Here is a 19,080-nt window from a genome sequence, read left to right on the forward strand (position 1 = left end):
CTCCAAATCCCATTTTAAGAGTCTGCTTTCTCCGATCACTCCCGACACCAGCTGTTGCAGGGTGGGTTCCCCGGGACTCAGACTCTGAAGTGCAGATTTGCATGCAGGAGGTTTTCTGGGGAGTGCCCTTGAGATCAATACCTGTGGGAAAGTGATGGAAGCAGAGCAACTCCTGTGAGAAGTGGGGTGGGCAGAACTGAACTGAAATGCAGTTGCAACAAATGCTGCGGCCAGTCCTATTGGGGGCTCTGGAGCTAGGCTGCCTGTTTGGAGTTGTCTGCATTTGGGGGCAGAGAGTCAGGTCTTTACACCCCTACACGGGTGAGTCACTGGATGTGGGTCAGCTTCAGGAAGGGGTGCAGTCTTGGGTGAGGTGGCTCTCTTCAGCTGGGGGCAGCCCTCAGAGAGCTTCTCAGCAGTTGGGGGAGTGAGTTCTGAAAAGGTTGGAGCAGATCTGGGTACCTCACCACAGCATGTTTAACAGTGATCTTTAGGAAAATCTATATCAGATTTTATCACCGCCCTGTTTAAAATTTTCCAATGACTTAAAACAAAATCCATGATATAAGATGCCCTACATTCTCTAGCACTGATTACCTCACCAACCTTATTTTACCATGCTCCTCCTGACTCACCGTGTCCCAGCCATATTAGCCTTCTTTCTATTCATTCACTCAACAAACATTTACAATGGACCAAACAATGTTCCAGATCAGGTGTTGGCAAACTGCAGCACATAGGCCACACCCAGTCGCTGCCTGTTTGTTTGTTTGTTTGTTTTTTTAATATGTTTAACATAACTGGTTTAAAAAAATGCTATTTTATTGAGATATATTCACAGACCACAATCATCCAAAGTATACAATCAATTGTTCACAGTATCATCATATAGTTGTGCATTCATCACCACAATCTATTTTTTGAACATTTTCATTACACCAAAAAATAAGAACAAGAATAATAATAAAAATAAAAGTTAAAAATAACACCCAAAACATTCCATACTCCTTTTTTCCTCCCTATTATCCATTTACTTTTTGTCCCCTTTTTTTCTAATTTGTCCATACACTGGATAAAGGGAGTGTGAGCCACAAGGATTTCACAATCACACAGTCACACTGTATAGGCTATATAGTTATACAAGGATACTGGATTACAGTTCAACAGTTCAATAGTTCAACAGGTATTTCCTTCCAGCTATTATAGTACACTAAAAACTGAAAAGTGATATCTATATAATGCATAAGAATAACCTCCAGAATGACCTCTCAACTCCATCTGAGATCTCTCAGCCACTGAAACTTTATTTTGTTTCATTTCTCTTCCCCTTTTTGGTCAAGAAGGGTTTCTCAATCCCGTGATGCTGGGTCTAGGCATATCCCTGGGAGTCATGTCCTGTGTTGCCAGGGAGATTTAAACCCCTGGGAGTCATGTTCCACATAGGGGGAAGGGCAGTGAGTTTACCAGTTGAGTGGGCTTAGAGAGAGGCCACATATGAGCAACAAAAGAGGTTCTCTGGGGTTGACTCTTAGGCACCATTATAAGTAGGCTTAGCTTCTCCTTTGTAGATTGAGGACTTGCCCTACTACAATGGTAGTCCCTAGTGCTTACAAGAATATCAGGAATTCCCCAGGTGGGGAAGTTTAATGTTTCCACATTTTTCCCTAGGCCCTCAAGGGGGCTTTCCAAATACTTTCTATTCTCTGCCCAGGTTACTCTGGGATGTAACAGAATTTCATGCTGATCTGTACAAACCAACCAGATCTCACCCCCTATTCAAGGTTCCATGTAATTATGGTGTTTGAATAAACTGACCATACAAGTTAAATTATATAGCATGCTATAGAAAGTATAGATTTTGTACCAAATAAACATCCCTTCCTTTGGTCTCACACAGAAGTTGATGTTTTATAACACAGTCAATATTATCCTTTGCCCTCTAGTCTGATTTACCTTAGTTCTAATCAGGTCCATTTCATATCTCTAATTGAAGTCTGATCTCTTTTTCAGCTTTTTTTTAAAACTTTGCTGTATGGGGTAATGCTGACATTCATAGCTGCCAAACTCTGACTCTGAGTCTCAGGTGTCACACAGATACCTAAAGTTACAGGGACTGACCAGCTCAGCATCTCAGAATTTAGAGATAACCATTACAACTCATGAATAGATATGACTACTGTAAGAGCTTACAATCTAGGAAACTTTGCCATAAGCCTTTCCCTGATAACCTATGCTCTCAGATTCAATTCTCAGAGTTTGCACATTATAGTTAGTCCATATTAGTGAGGTGTAATAATGTTTATCTTTTTGATTCTGGCTTATTTCACTCAACATATTGTCTTCCAGATCCATTCACCTAGTTGCATACCTCACAACTTCATTTCTTCTTGCTGCCACTTGGTATTCCAGTGTATGTATACACCACAGTTCACTGTTCCATTTAAGGGTTGATATACCCTTAGGCCACCTCCATCCATTGTGAATCATGAATATGGCTGCCATAAACACCAGTGTGCAATGTCCACTCATGTCTCAGCTCTTAGTTCTTCCAAGTATATACCCAAAATGGGGTTGCAGGACCATATGGCAACCCCATAGTTAGCTTCCTGTGGAACCACCACACTGCCCTCCATCTGGACTGTGCCGTTCTACTTCCCTACCAACAGGGAATAGGTACATTCCTCTCTCCACATTTTCTCCAGCACTTGTATCCCTCTGTTTATTTAACAGTTTTATTCACACAATCCACCCTAAGTAAACAATCAATGATTCCCAGTATAATCACCTAATCATACATTCACCACCACAATCTGTATGGGGACATTTCCATCTCTTCCCCAAAGAAAGAGGAAAAGGAGAAAAAAAATTAAGAATAAAAATACAAAAGATAGATGAAAAATAAAAACTAAATACAATGAAAAGTTCAGACTACTTCGCTACCACCAAGAATCCCATATCACTCCCTTATATCCCCCTCTTATAGACATTTAGCTTTGGTATTGCTTTTGTTACAATTAATGGAAACATCTTACAATGTTATTGTTAACTATAGACTCTAGTTTGGATTGATTGTATTATTTCCCCTATACCATCTGTTCCAGTTTAATAATGCTGCCATTATGCAAAATACCAAAAATGGATTGGCTTTATAAAGGGGGTTTATTTGGTTACATAGTTACAGTCTTAAGGCCATAAAGTGTCCAAGGTAAGGCATCAACAATTGGGTACCTTCACTGGAGGACGGCCAATGGTATCCGGAAAACCTCTGTTAGCTGGGAAGGCACATGGCTGGCGTCTGCTCCAGAGTTCTGGTTTCAAAATGGCTTTCTCCCAGGACATTTCTCTCTAGGCTGCAGCTGTCTCCAAAATGTCACTCTCAGCTGCTCTCCAAAATGTCACTCACAACTGCTCTGAGTTCCTTCTGTTTGTCAGCTCTTTTATATGGCCCCAGTGATTTAATTCAGACCCACTCTGAGTGGGTGGGGGTAACAAAGGTATTGCCTACAGTTGATTGAGTCACATCTCCATGGAAATACTCAATCAAAAGGTTCCAACCTAATCAATACTAAATACATCTGCCCCCACAAGATTGCACCAAAGAACATGTCATTTTGGGGGACATAATACATCCAAATCGGCACACCATCCAATTTTCAATACCTTGCAATGTTGACATTCATTTGTTCTCCCTCATTTAAAAACATTCTGTTTGTACATTTAATCACCATCATTGATCACTCTGATTTTGCTAAGTTATACAATCCCAGCCTTTATCTTCTATCTTTCCTTCTTGTGTCGTATGTGCCCTTAGCCTTCCTCTATCAACCATAGTCACACTCATTTTTGTTTAGAGTACTTACAATGTTGTGTTACTATCACACACTATTATCCTATTCATTCCATTTCTGGGTCAATACAATCAATCTTGTTAAACCTTCTGTACCCCTTTAGCATCAAATGCCCAATCTCTAACCTCTTTCTATCTCCTGATAACCTGTGTTCTCAACTCTCAAATTTCACTCATCAATGTTAGTCTGTATTAGTGAGACTATACAGTATCTGTTCTTTTGTTTCTGGCTAATATCACTTAACATAATGTATACTGTCTACCATTTTTCTTTTGGATTTTACATGTCATATCTTATTTTATTTTTATTTTTCCCTCTCTCTCTTTTTATCCTTTGATAGTCTTCATTTCTGCACTCTTCCCTAAACCTCTTTCTCCTGTCTTTTCCTATCTTCTTGTAGTGCTCCCTTTAGTATTTCTTGTAGAGCAGGTATCTTGTTCACAAACTCTCTCATGTTTGTTTATCTGAAAATATTTTAAATTCTCCTTCATTTTTGAAGGACAGTTTTGTCAGATATAGAATTCTTGGTTGGCAGTTTTTCTCTTTTAGTATCTTAAATATATCAGACCATTGCTTTCTCAACTCCATGGTTTCTACTGACAAATCAACACATAATCTTAGAGCTTCCTTTGTATATGAGGGATCACTTTTCTCTTGTTGCTTTCAGAATTCTCTTTGTCTTTGACATTTGATAATCTGATTATTAAGTGTCTTGGAGTCAGTTTACTTGGATCTATTCTGTTTGGGGTATGCTGTGTGATCTAGTTTGCTAATGCTGCCAGAATGCAAAACACCAGAAACGGATTGGCTTTTAGAAAGGGGGTTTATTTGGTTACAAAGTTACAGTCTTAAGGCCGTAAAGCGTCCAAGGTAATGCATCAACAATTGGGTACCTTCACTGGAGGATGGCCAATGGTGTCTGGAGAACCTCTGTTAGCTGGGAAGGCACCTGGCTGGCATCTGCTCCAAAGTTCTGGTTTCAAAATGGCTTTTTGCCAGGACATTCCGCTCTAGGCTACTGTTACTTAAAAATGTCACTCTTAGTTGCTCTTGGGGTATTTGTCCTATTTTAGCTTCTCCGGAGCAACAGTCTGCTTTCAGTGGCCATCTTCAAATGGTCTCTTATCTGCAGCTACTCTCTCAGCTTCTGTGCATTCTTAAAAGTGTCCCTCTTGACTGTAGCAAGCTCACTCCTTCTGTCTGAGCTTATATAGTGCTCCAGTAAACTAATTCACACCCACTCTGAATGAGTGGGGTCCCACCTCCATGGAAATGATCCAATCAGAGTCATCACCCACAGTTGGGTGGGTCGCATCTCCATGGAAACAATCAAAGAATTACAATGTAATCAACACTGATAGGTCTGCCCACACAAGATTACATCAAAGATAATGGCATTTTGGGGGACATAATACATTCACACTGGCACACTGTGCTTCTTGTATCTTTAATTTTATGGAAAATTTTCTGTGATTATTTCCTCCATTATTGTTTCTTCCCCTTTTCCCTTCTCTTCTCCTTCTGGGACACCCATGACATGTATATTTGTGCACTTCATGTACTCATTCAATTCCCTGAGACCCTGTTCATATTTTTCCATTCTTTTCCCTGTCTGTTCTTTTGTGTATAAGATTTCAGCTGTTCTGTCCTCCAGTTCATGAATCCTTTCTTCTGCCTCTTCAAATCTGCTGATGTAGGTTTCCACTGTGTTATTCATCTCTTCTTTGAAACTTTTGAGTTCTTCCTTATGTTTGCCCAATGTCTTCTTTTTTTCCTCAGTGTCTTCTTTTTATCCTTCATCTCTTTTGCCATATCTTCCCTCAGCTCATTGATTTGATTTTTGAATTGATTTAGGAGATTTTTTTGATTAATAATTAGTTGTTTCAATTCCTATATCTCAGTTGAAGTGTAAGTTTGTTCCTTTGACTGGGCCATATGTCGTTTTTCCTAGTGTGATTTGTAATTTTTTTTGTCCAGACATCTGGTTTCCTTGATTATCCCAACCAGATTTTTCTAGACCAGGTGGACCCAGGGCTCAGGAGGAGGCTGTCTTCAGTATCAGGTTTCCCTGATGGTGAGACTCGGAAGATTATCAGACTTTCCTGTGAGGCCTCCAGACTCTGTGCTTTTCCTATCCTGCCCAGGAGGTGGTGCTTGTCAGCCTGCAGCTCCCCATCAGCATAAAGAGGTGCAGTGTGTTTAATTCTCAGTGGGCCCTGTCCTGGCCCGTGACTGAGGATGTCAGAAGCCAAGCTTAGGCTGTTTCTGTTTTTTCCCCCCAGGCCCTGGGGTCTGAGTTCTCTGAGGGAGGGCTGCCGCTTGAGCTGCCTCCACCCCCTTTTTCTTAGGGAAGATAAGCCCTTTAGGGAATTGTCTCCTACACTTATGTTTTTCTTTTAACTCTCTGACTATCTTAACTCCTGGGTCAGTGCTGACAATTGAAACTGCCTGAGGCTTTCTCTAATGAACTACTTAGAATGAGAAAAGAAAAAAAGGAAAAAAGTGAGAAGTCCCCTTTTCAGAGCCAGCTTCCAGTCCTCCAGTTCACTAGGCAAGAACTGGAGTTGGTACCCAGTTCTGTGTGCCCCTTTTTTTTGGGATACAGCCCTTTTCCAATATTCTGAGCTCAGCGGACTCCAAAAGCCTCTGTTTTTATTTATTTATGTATTTTTTTCCCCATCAGCTCTGCCTCCTATCTGCCAGGATAAACCTCCAGGTTCCTTTCCTGCTTGCTTCTGGTTTATCTGTTATCATAGCATGCATTCAGTAGTCCAAATTTGTTAATTAAAACTGCTATTGGAGCTTGGTTGAACTACATTCCCTTGCTCCCAGCAGGGACTGCTTCTTTTTCCCACAGTGAAGTTTTGCAACTCAGCCTGCCATACTGGGAGAAAGGGGCACCAGCTGCACAGTTTGGGGAGATTTACTTACAGTTCTAGTTGCGATCTCAGCTGTTCCACTCATTCCTGACTTATGTGTGATGTTGTCCAGTAACGGATGTCCCTCCATCAGTTGTTCCAGACTCTAGTTGTTCCTTGTTTTTTACTAGTTGCTCTAGGGGACTAATTAAATTCCACATCTCTCTATACCACTATCTTGCCCCACCTCTCACTGCCTGTTTTTGTAAATAAATTGGAAGACAGCTATACCTATATGTTTACGTATTGTCTATAGCTGCTTCTGTTCTACAACAACAGAGTTGAGTAGAGACCACATAGTCTGCAAAACCTCAAATATTTATATTTGATCCTTTACAGAAGAAGTTTGCCAACATCTCTTTTGAGCAGTGCTGTCTGATTATATGTAATGCAAGCCTCAAGGGGAGCCATGTATATAATTTAAAGTTTTCTAGGAGCCACATTAAAAATTTATAAAGAAGAAACAGGAAAAAAAATTTTAAGAATATATTTTATATAACCCAATATATCCCAAATATTTCAATATATAATCAGCATAAAAGTATCAATGAGATATTTTACATTCTTTTTTTAATACTAAGCTATTTTAGATTCCTAAGCTGCTCAAAGCAATATTATGAAATGGGTTTGGCTTAAACAATGGGAATTTACTCACTTACAGTTAGAGTCTGGGAAAACCAGATCAAGTCACCATCAGCGTGATGCTTTCTTCCCACAGACTGGCTGCTAGAGATCCTTGGCTCCTCTGCCACATGGCAAGGCACATGGCAGCTTCTGATGATCTCTGCCTTCTCTTCTGGGTTTTGTTGATTTCAGCTTCTTGTATCCATGGCGCTCTCTCTCCCTCCCTCCCTCCCCCCCCCTCCCTATCTCTATCTTCATCTCTCTCTATCTCTCTGTATTTATTCCATTTATAAATGACTCCAGTAATAGGATTAAGACCCATCCTGAATGAGGTGGATCACACCTTAACTGAAGTAGCCTCATCAAAGTTCCTACTTACAATGAGTCCTCACCCACAGGAATGGATTAACTTTAAGAACATGTTTTTTTGGGGTATATACAGTTAAACCACCACATAAATCTTCAAAATTCAGTGTTTATTTATACTTACAGAGCATCTCTATTTGGACTGGCCACTTTTCAACTGCTCCCTAGCCACACGTGGCTATTGGCTATGGTATTAGATGGTACAGTTCTAGAAGCAGGTGACACAGCAGTGGATAAAGCAAATAACATTCTCTGCTCCCACGAAGCTTATATTCAGGTGGGAGAGGAGAGATAATAGACAAATAAGTAGAATGGATTTTATGTCTGATGGTGATAAATGGTGATATAGATGTTGGTCCAAAGTTGCATATTTCAGTAGGGGAAGGTCACTCTGTGAAGGTAACATTTGCATCAAGATGTGAAGGAAATGAGGGTATCAGACAGGACCCCTGTGTGGCTGGAACAGGGCAAGCAAAGGGGACAGTGGAGGATAAGGGGAAGCAGTTATAATGTTCAGTATTTTCATGATCTGAGAGATAAACCTAGATTCTTCTTAGCTGTTTAAACGAAATGGTTGTAAAAGTGATAAACACAAACTAAAGAAATTCAAACCTTAAGAAAAGTGTACAATTAAGGAATTAAAACTAAACCTCCATCCTGGAATGTCCCTTCATTGCTCTCCTGAAATGGATTCACTATTTCCTGCCTTTATCTTTTTTGGTTTCTCTCTTTCTTTCCTATTTCCTCCCTCCCTCCCACCTTCCCTCCCTTCCACTGTAAGTTTACAGAATTATGCAGAAAGTACAGAGTTCTCATATTACCTTCCCCCAACATAGTTTTCCCTATTAACATTTTCCATTTATGTGGTGACTTTGTTACAATTGATGAAACAATATTATTATAATTATATTATCAACTATTGTCCATAGTTTACATTAAGGTTCATTCTTTGTGTTATACAGTTTTGTGATTTTTTAAAACATTTTATTGTGATAAAATATATACAGCACAATTATTCCCTTATTTGTTGGAGTATATCGTAAGTACTATGAAAGGTGTGTTTATTCCACCATCTCACTATATGTTACATTAGCTGGGTCTAGAATTCTCCTAGAACTTTGAAGGCTCTGCTTTTTGTCTCCTAGCCCCAGGGCGGCTGATGACATTATACTCTATTCCTTGCAGGTGATGACTTTTCATTTTGGTATTACTATTTCTGTGCATATGTGTGGCAGAAGCTTCTGGGATTGCCTCTGCATTCCTGGTGTTCTGAAACTTTACCACCAAGTTTCTAGTTGTGGCTCTTTCTCCCTTCAGCCTGCTCAGCGCACGAGGCCCTTTCCATCTGATGGTGTGTCTGCAGTTGCTACCTGCAATAACCCAGCCCTTCATTCCCAATACGAATGGGCAACTGTGAGCCACCAGACATTTTTGTGAAATTGACAGCAAAGACAAGAAGGGCAAGATAAACAAACAGAAAAAATATGTATATATATAATGCAGGGAACTGAAAGTTTTAAAGTGCTGACTGGTCTCATTCAAAATCCATGACCACTGAAACCTCAAGTGGCCCAGAGGACTGCTCAGCAGTTGTCCTCTTTTCCCAATTTTATTCACTCCCCTCCTCCCCTAGATGATTTTATATCCTTATCTCTCTTTTCAGACCTCCCTGCTGCCTCCCCTATCCTTGTCCTTGGCAGATTACTTTGTTTCCTACTTCCCTGAGAAATCAGAAGAGTCAGAAGACAACTTTCACCAGGTCCCCTCACCAGGTCCACTGAATTATCTGATCTCATGCCCCATTCTTCTTTCTTCCCTATTATTATGTAGGAATTGTCCCTGCTTTTAGCCGAGGCCACCTCCTCCCCCATGTCATATATCCCACCCTCTCTCTCCTTTCTTTACCACTTTCTCTCCATTCTCCTGCATCATGTCCCCCTCTCTATGCAGGCAAATGTGCTGTTATTTCTCATATCTGAACACATTGCAAAAATACCTTGCTCCCCTCTCCAACTACTGCTCTTTCTCTCTTCTTCCCTTTGCGGGAAGCAGTCCATACTTGCTGCCTCCAATTCCTCTTCTCCAGTTCTCTCTTAATCAAAATTTCACCCCCACCATTCCACCAAAACAACTCTTGCCAAGATCAGCCTTCCTGCAGTTAAATCTAATCATTAGTTTTCAAGCCTCATCTTAAATGGGGTACAACTGATTGCTCCCTCTTCATGAACCACTGCCTTCACCTGGCTTCCAGCAATCCCCCTCTCCTGGCTAACCTCCCACCTTACTGGCAGCTCCCAGCAGTACCCACCCCCACTCCTCACCTCTCCTGGTTTACCTCCTACCTTACTAGCAGCTCATTCTTGCTCTCCATTGCTGTTTAACTTTAACTTTCCAATGTCCTAAGAGAATCTCCAGGATTCAGCCCTTGAACCTCTTCTCTTCTTTGTGAGCTTCTTTCTAAATACCATCTGTATAGACTACTGACAATCCTAACTTCTCTCCTCTGATCTCAAGATTCATGAATTTAATTGCCTATTTAAATCTCCTTTTGGATGTCAGACAGATACCTTACACCTAACGGGTCCAACATTGAGCTCCTGGTTTCCCCCCACTGCCTCCAAAATGGTTCCTCCCACAGCCCTCTCCCCCAACCCCCTGAAAATGGTAATTCAGGTCTCCTAGTACTCTAAGAACACAAGAATCTTCTTGTATCCTCAAAGGACACATCCCATGCATTAACAACTCTTGTTGGTTCTTCCTTCAATATATATCCAGAAGCTGACATTTTTTATCACCTCCACCCGGTCTAAGCTACAATCATTTTGCACCTGGACCTTCTGAAGTAGCCACCTTGTCCCGGTTTGCCCAGGACTTTCCTGGTTTTTGCACTGAAATTCCAATGTCCCAGGACAACCCTCAGCCCTGAGCAAATAAGGATAGTTGGTAACCCTACTCTTTCTTCACTGGACTCCTTGCTTCTGCCCTTGCCTCTCTCAAATCTGTTCTCAAAGAAAGGTCAATTTTCTTGTGTCACTTCTATCCTCAAAATCTTTCAATGGCCTCTCATAACATTCAGAGAGAGAGCCAAGTGCTTTCAGGAGCCCTCAAGTCTACAGTATCCTCAGGCTAAGGGGAAAGATAGAGAGTACAATTTTGGGTAGGTTGAGTTTGAGATGCCTGTGGAATGTTCAACTGGCAATGTCCAGGACCAAAGGGAGGATCAGGAACGTATTCTGTTTATAAAACAAGAGCAGATTGCTATGGAAAAAGTTGCAAGAAAGAATTCTGGGAAATTAGAAGTATTTGTTCAATATGCCCCAAACTCACCAATTCTCCATTATGTGTCTTCCCAATGCTCTCTGACATAACCAGCATACACCCCTCCAAGATAGAAAATCTGCACTTGGTACAACACCCACCTCCAACCACAGGTCTCCAACCACAGATTTCACCAACTGTTCCAACGTGTCTCTTTTTCCTCTCTGCTCCAGCATCCTATCAAGGATCATTCTTTGCATGTATTAGTCATATTTCTTTAGTTTCCTTCAATCTGGAACAGTTCCTCAGTCTCTTCCTGTCTCTCATGCCTTAATAGTCTTAGAGTACAGGTCTTCATCCTGTAGGATGATACTTAGCCTGGTGCCATCCGTTTCCTCACAGCTGGACTCAGGCATGCAATCTTGGCAGGACGCAGTGCAAATTGTGCTGTGCTCTTCTCCTGCACCACAACAGGAGGCACGAGATGTCGATCTGCCCCCTCTCCTGATATTAAACTTGGTCACAAGGTCATGTCGGGTTCTGTTCCGGTTTGCTAATGCTGCCATTATGCAAAATACCAGAAATGGATTGGCTTTTATAAAGAGGGTTTTATTTCTTACAAAGTTACAGTCCTGAACCCATAGAAGTGTCCAAACTAAGGCATCAACAGATGATACCTTCACTGAAGGATGGCTGACGGCATCTGGAAAACCTCTGTTAGCTGTGAAGGCATCTGCTGATCTCAGGTTATGTTCCAGCTCCTCTCTCAGCTCCTGTGTGTTCTTGGTTCTTTCTCCCAGGATGGTTCTCTCTAAGCACCTGGGGGTCCTGTCTTCATATCCCAGGGCAAACTCTGGGCTTCATCTCTTAGCTATCTGTCCTTCTGTCTGCATCTCCAAGTATCTCTAAGTGTCAGTGTTAGCAACAGCTCTTAGCTTCTCTCCAAAATGTCCCTCTCAGATGCTCTGAGCTCCTTCTATTTGTGAGCTCTTTTATAGGGCTCCAGTGATTAAATCTTGACCCACCCTGAATGGGTGGGGCCCATATCTCCATGGAAATAATTTAATCAAATGGTTTGCCCACAGTTTATTGAATCACATCTCCATGGAAACAACCAAAAGATTCAAACCTGATCAACACTAATACATCTGCACCCATGAGACTGCATTTAAGAATGTGGCTTTTGGAGGGACATAATATATCCAAACTGGCATAGGGTCTATGTGGGTTTTCCACATTGTCACCATCTTTTTTTTTTTTTTGTAATTGATAGGTATTTTGTGGGAAGATACTCCCAAACCATGCTAATATCCTGCATCTCATAAAACCTCCACTCAGTTGACATAATAGCCACTGATTCTAAGTGAATTCTTGCTAGAATTAACTACCATTTGCCATTATGGTGATTGCCAAATGGTGATTTTTCTATTACCTTCTGTTCTGGTTTGCTAATGCCAGAATGCAAAATACCAGAAATGGATTGGCTTTTATAAAAGGGGGTTTACTTGGTTACAAAGTTACAGTCTTAAGGCCATAGAGTGTCCAAGGTAAGGCATCAACGATTGGGTACCTTCACGGAAGGATGGCCAATGGCATCCAGAAAACTTCTGTTAGATGGAAAGGCACGTGGCTGGCATCTCCTTGCTCCCAGGTTGCATTTCAAAATGGTGTTCTCCAAATGTCAGTGTCAGTTTTCAATGGCCATCTTCAAAATGTCTGTCTCAGCTGCAGCTGCTCTGAAGTCCTTCTGCTTGTGAGCCCTTTTACAAGACTCCAGTGAACTAATAAAGGCCCACACTGAATGGGTGGGGACAACTCCATGGAAACATTTAATCAGATGTCACACCCTGTTCTAGTTTGCTAATGCTGCAGAATGCAAAACACCAGAGATGGACTGGCTTTTATAAAAAGGGGGTTTATTTGGCTATACAGTTACAGTCTTAAGGCCATAAAGTGTCCAAGGTAAAACATCAGTAATCAAGTACCTTCACTGGAGGATGGCCGATGGCGTCTGGAAAACCTCTGTTAGCTGGGAAGGCATGTGGCTGGTGTCTGCTCCAAAGTTCTGGTTTCAAAATGGCTTTCTCCCAGGACATTCCTCTCTAGCAAGCTTGCTCTTCTTCAAAAAGTCACTCACAGCTGCACTGCTTCCGGTCTCTTTGAGTCAGCATGTTTTATATGGCTCAGCTGATCAAGGCCCACCCTGAATGGGTGGTGTCACGCCTCCATGGGAGTATCCCACCAAAGTCACCACCCACAGCTGGGTGGGGCACATTCCAAGCAAATCTAACCAGCACCAAAACGTCTGTCCCACAAGACCACAAAGATAATGGCATTTGGGGGACACAATACATTCAAACTGGCACATTCCACCCCCTGGACCCCAAAATGACATTATCTTTCCAAATACAAAATACATTCATTTCATCACAATATCACAAAAACTTAAACCATTTCAGTAACAAAAGTTAAGTACAAAATCCCATCAAAATCAAATATAGGCATGGTCAGTCCTAAGGCATACTTTTCCTTTAGCTTGGATCTGTGGACTTAGAACAAGTTATATGCTTCCAAAATACAAAGGAGGGACATTCATAGGATAAACATTCCCATTGCCATAAGGAGAAACAGTAAGGAAATCAGGGTTAACAGGACCAAAACAGTTCTTAAAACCTGCAGGACAAACTCCATTAGATTTCAAAGTCTGAGAGTCATTTACAGAACAACGTTGCGTCCTTGGGGCTTGAGAGAGCGGGAGCCTAACCCTTCCTAAGGGCCTTTTCGGCAGCCCTTTCCTCTCCAAATGCTTAGGTGAGTGCTCCAACATACCCACACATTGGGGAGACCACCTTCTCGGCCCCACCCTCCTCAAACATCGGGGCAGCTCCCGGATTCCCTTCCATCTCCAGGGTACATGCTCAACCCCTTCAGAACAGTGGGGTGGCAGCCAGGCTCTCCCCAATTCCCTGGGAATGTGCTCCAACCTCTTTGGGACCTGAGGTGGCAAAACTCTTCCAGAGCATCGGAGTGGAAGGCCCACCCTCGACCTCCAGGGCAAACTCACCCTTTCCATGCATGTGGGCTGCTCCGCTCTCCCAGCACGAGACCTCCTGACTCCAGACCTCAACCTCCATGGCTCTGTCTTTGAAGAGATTTTTCCTTTAATTTTTCCCTTGTCTGTCTCCTCCAGTCCAGACCGGCAATGGCTCTGTCTATAAAGATCTCGCAAAAATTCTGTTGGCTTTGCATGAAGCACGCAGGGGTCAAAGCCATCAGACAACAGGACTTTCCACAAATCCTTTCTGCTTAACTCCTTTTCCAATCTTGGCTTGTACTGAAATGGCGGCTGGGTTCCATGTTCGGTTACATCCTCACGTTGGGCTGTAGCTTCTGGGATTCCACCCCCTGGAAGCTCGTAATTTTCCAAGCCATCAGCTTCTGGTTTCTTTGAACCCAAGAGTTCAGTTTTAAGTTTATCTCTCTCCACTCGCATTTTACTATAAGCTGCAAGGAGAAGCCAGGGTATATCCTCCACAGGTAGTCTGGAGATCTCCTCAGCTAAGTATTCCAGTTTGTCACTTTTAAATTCTTCCTTCCATCTGACACGAGGATTCAATTTTGCCAAATTCTGTGCCACTTTAAAACAAGGATCACCTTTCTTCCAGTTTACAACAGCACATTCACCATTTCTGTTCAAGGCCGCGTCAGAAGTATCTTTAGAGTCCATATTTCCACAAACAGTCTCTTTAAAGCAGTTTTGGCCTTTTCTATCAAGCTCCTCACAATTCTTCCAGAGTCTTCCCCTTATCCATTTGAAAAGCTGTTCCAACATGTTTGGTATTTGCAAACACAGCAGCAAAAGCACCCCACTCTCGGTACCAAAATCTGTTCTAGTTTGCTAATGCTGTGGAATGCAAAACACCAGAGATGGATTGGCTTTTATAAAAAGGGGGTTTATTTGGCTATACAGTTACAGTCTTAAGGCCATAAAGTGTCCAAGGTAACACATCAATGATCGGGTACCTTCACTGGAGGATGGCAAATAGCGTCCGGAAAACCTCTGTTAGCTGGGAAGGCACATGGCTGGCATCTGCTCCAAAGTTCTGGTTTCAAAATGGCTTCTCCCAGGACATTCCTCTCTAGCAAGCTTGCTCCTCTTCAAATAACATCACTCACAGCTGCACTCTGTTCAGTCTCTTTGAGTCAGCATGTTTTATATGGCTCCACTGATCAAGGCCCACCCTGAATGGGTGGGGTCACGCCTCCATGGGAGTATCCCACCAAAGTCACCACCCACAGCTGGGTGGGGCACATTCCAAGCAAATCTAACCAGCACCAAAACGTCTGTCCCACAAGACCACAAAGATAATGGCATTTGGGGGACACAATACATTCAAACCGGCACACACCCTAACCAAAGGTGTCACTCACAGTTGGGTGGGTCACATCTCCATGGAAACAAACTGATCCAAAGGTTCCAACCTAATAAAGACTAAATACATCTGCCCATACAAGATTGCATCAAAGATAATGGCGTTTGGGGGGACACAGTATGTCCAAATTGGCACATCATCATTCCTACCACAATTGTTGGCATTCTACCCTAAGGAAGAGATTTCCCTTTCTCTCCATTTATTTATATCAGAGTGGACTCTTGTATTCCTCTTTTAGCCAATGGATTTTTATCCATCTCTGTCGTTGCTTATTTTGATATGAAATCATCCCAGATTTGGCTACCAGGAGCCCCACCAAAATTGGCTCCTGTGTCCCTTAGATATGTCCCCATGACTCTCTGAACAATTCTTTATTTTCTGACACAGGAAGATGTTTCAGACTCATCTTGTGTTCACCTGCCTCAGCCTTGGAATCAGCTGTTTCTCCCAGGAGTCCTGGAGGTGTATCATTGATTCTGTGCCTTTTCAGTGGACAGGGATGGGGAATATATGCATGTACACACACCTATATGTGTGTACACATGTTCCCTACATTCACCTGTAACTATTTCTATATCTATCCATGTATTTTTAAAAGACTCATAAGTTCACATCAATATCTTCAAGTCCAGTCCAATACCTCAGGTTTTTTTTGTTTTTTTTTTTTAGCCTTTCCCCTTTCCTTATATATAAATCCCTTCTGTCAGCAAGAAAACTGCCTTCCATTATCTTCAGCATGGTTATTTAAGTGCAATTTTCCTTTCTGTGATTAATTTCCCTAACACATTGGTGACCTCCTTGGCTCCTAGAGCCCCCTGCCGCTGCCTTTGTGGCAACTATCACCTCCGGGAGAAGGGAAGGGAGGGGAGGGAATGGAGGAAAGGCCTGCATAAAGGCTGTATGACCAACTTGTTTAGGAAGGAGGGAAGGAAGGGATACGTTTACTTTTAAGTTCTCTTTTTTTAAACATTATTTTTTCAGCCTTCTGGAATTTTTTTTTTCTTTATGGTATGAAGCGGGAATCTTTCACTCTTTCCCCAAGTGTAGCAATCAACTACATTTGTTGAATAGTTTCCCCTTCCCTCTGCTTTAATAACAGCTCTTTCATCTGTGATTTGTGTAAAGAGACAACCCAAGAGTTCAAGGACAGACCATGCCTCATGCTGGCTTGGGAACAGAAGGGCCAGGAACTGAGGATCCTCTGCATCTCACAAGACCCAAGTAGTTTCTTATCATTCATGGGCCACAGGACTTACTCATCTCTGCTTCTCTGCCTCTTCTTTCTTTTTGCCAGTTTCTTCTGCCTTCACATGTGCCTCCAGGGCCACCAGCCTTCAGGCTGCTGGATCTGACCACTGGAGTGCCCCCATTATTGGCTATGGAGTACTGCAATGCTCAAAATTTGAGAGCGATAATCTGCTCATCTCATTCCAGACCATAGAATGCTTCCTCTTGAGTCAAGCATCCACCTCTGGTCCAACCTTTAAAGTTACAATGGTACACCTAGGCCAGCCTGTACAGAGCTATAGGTAAGATGGGGGCAGTTTCTCTAAGGAGGGAGTCATATGGAGGACCCTGAACACATCTGCTACGTTCTATGGTCATGCATGAAGTTCTTGTAGAACAGGTTTTTTTTTGGTTTGTTTGTTTGTTTGTTTTTTGTTTTAAATTCAGTTTATAGATTTTAAGAAGTAAGGACATTTAGTAAAGGTTTTGTGTACCTGAAAATGAAGGATCAGTTTGGGCTCATGGACTCGCTGTTGGGAAACAATGACCTAAGTCCAGCACTTCGATTTATCAGATGAATAAACTGAGGCCCAGAGAGGGGAAAGGGTTTGTCCAGGACCTGTCATTAACAGAGCTGGGAGTAGAACCAAGACTGGCACCAGTGGGAGGCAAGCAAGTTGCCTCAGATGCAAAATTCAAGGAGGCCCTCAGTCTCAGGGTCCAGCAAGTGCTGTAGGTGCCTCCTTTGCCTTACCCTCACCCCGGTCCTGGTTAGAGCTCTGCTCACCAGGAGGGAGAGATCATGTCTGACTTGGATGGTATGGGTGAGGAGCACTTACAGGGGTGTCTTCCTGTATTGCTACCCTCAGGGAGAAATAAGTTCCTGAGGAAGGCTGGTTAAGCTGGGTCTCCAAGGTGAAGGATCTGGTACTCTGGGTGGTTGTTCACTGGAGAAATCTGCATTCTTCTGCATGCACAGAGCATTGAGGGCTCCAGTCTGGGTGCAGAGTTCTGGCCTGGGTTATCTTTAGCTTGCTGAGGATTGCAACATTTCTCAGACCTGGTAATGGGTACTTCTCTTTTCTCCTTTTACAAAAATAGACCTTCAGTCCAAACAGACCTGTCTTGTAGGATCAGTTCTTGCCGACACAGGACACAAGGGTGAGGCTTCTCTGGCCTCCTGTCTGGTGCCTGCTTCCTTCATGCAGAACCGCTTACTAAGAATTTTACCACAGAGGGATTTTAAGAAATTTAGCATTGGCTTTGTGGTTGATTGAGGCAAAGGATCACCAAGATGGTCAGCAAGACTCAGAAGAAATGACGGGGAGAAGGGCAGAAGAGAAGCAGCCTGAACCGCTCTGCAACCCTTCCTCTGCTAGCACCATGATCCAAGGCATAATCCTTTTTCACACTCTTGCCCCCACTGATTTGGTATATTTCCAACAAGGCAGCCAGACCTATTAAAATACGAGTCAGGCAAGAAAATGAAATAAAAGGCATCCAGGTTGGAATCAAGGAAGGAGTTTTGGAAGCCAAGGCAAGAGAGTATTTCCAGGAAGACGGAGTTGATTAATTGTGTCAAATGTCTCAACTGCTGGTTATGGATGGGTCAAGTAAGATGAGAACTGAGGACTGACTGCAGGGGTTAGCAATGTTATTAATGACCTTGACCAGAGTTTTTTGGTGAAAACACCTAGGCAGAAGTTTGAGTGCATTTAAGAGAGACTAGAAGGAGAGGAATTGGAGACAGCAAGCAGGAAAGAAAACTTTTCTGAAGAGTTTTGCTGTGAAGGAGAACAGAGAAATTGGGTTGTGGTTTAGAAAAGAGGTTTTTAAAATTAATGCTTTATAATTTTTTTCTTCAATTTTATTTTATTATTTTCAATTAAAGTTTTTATTGGAGATAATTGTAGATTTACATGTGGTTGTAAGAAATAACACAGACTCTTCCTCTAAGCAGCCCAAGGTGGTCTCTGAAAATGGTTTGCTAATCACTTGACCCAGAAAACCCCACAAAATCATGCAAATCAAGAGGTTTAAATCTTTGTGCTCACTTTAAGAGAAATTGCTCAAGCCATCAAGAGTATACATATTTGAAAAGCCACCAAGTATCTGAAAGCTGTCACTTTACAGAAGCAGTGTCTGCTATTCCGTCGTTAAAACGGTGGTGTTGGTAGGTGTGCCCAGGCCAAACAATGGGGCTGGACTCAGGGTTGGTGGCCAAAAAAGAGTGCTGAATTTTTGTTGCACACGCTTAGAAATGCAGAAAGTAATGCTGAACTTAAGGGTTTAGATGTAGATTCTCTAGTCATTGAGCACATCCAGGTGAACAAAGCCCCCAAGATGCGCCACCACTGTACTTACAGAGCTCATGGTCAGATTAACTCATATGTGAGCTCCCCCTGC

The 19,080-nt window shown here is 42.4% G+C and overlaps 2 long non-coding RNA genes across 2 annotated transcripts in view; one reads left to right on the plus strand and one right to left on the minus strand.

Annotated features, from left to right (window-relative positions):
• The window catches only part of LOC119542980, a 54,437-nt gene that overhangs the window by 1,347 nt on the left and 34,010 nt on the right, over positions 1–19,080 (plus strand). The gene's annotated exons all lie outside the window — the stretch shown is intronic.
• LOC119542985 overlaps positions 118–19,080 on the minus strand; it is a 32,072-nt gene continuing 13,109 nt past the window's right edge. Inside the window, exon 3 of the long non-coding RNA XR_005218503.1 lies at positions 118–141. This is a non-coding gene — a long non-coding RNA (uncharacterized LOC119542985). The remainder of the gene's footprint in view (positions 142–19,080) is intronic.

Source organism: Choloepus didactylus, chromosome 1 (genome assembly GCF_015220235.1).
Source record: "Choloepus didactylus isolate mChoDid1 chromosome 1, mChoDid1.pri, whole genome shotgun sequence".
Lineage (NCBI taxonomy): Eukaryota > Metazoa > Chordata > Mammalia > Pilosa > Megalonychidae > Choloepus > Choloepus didactylus.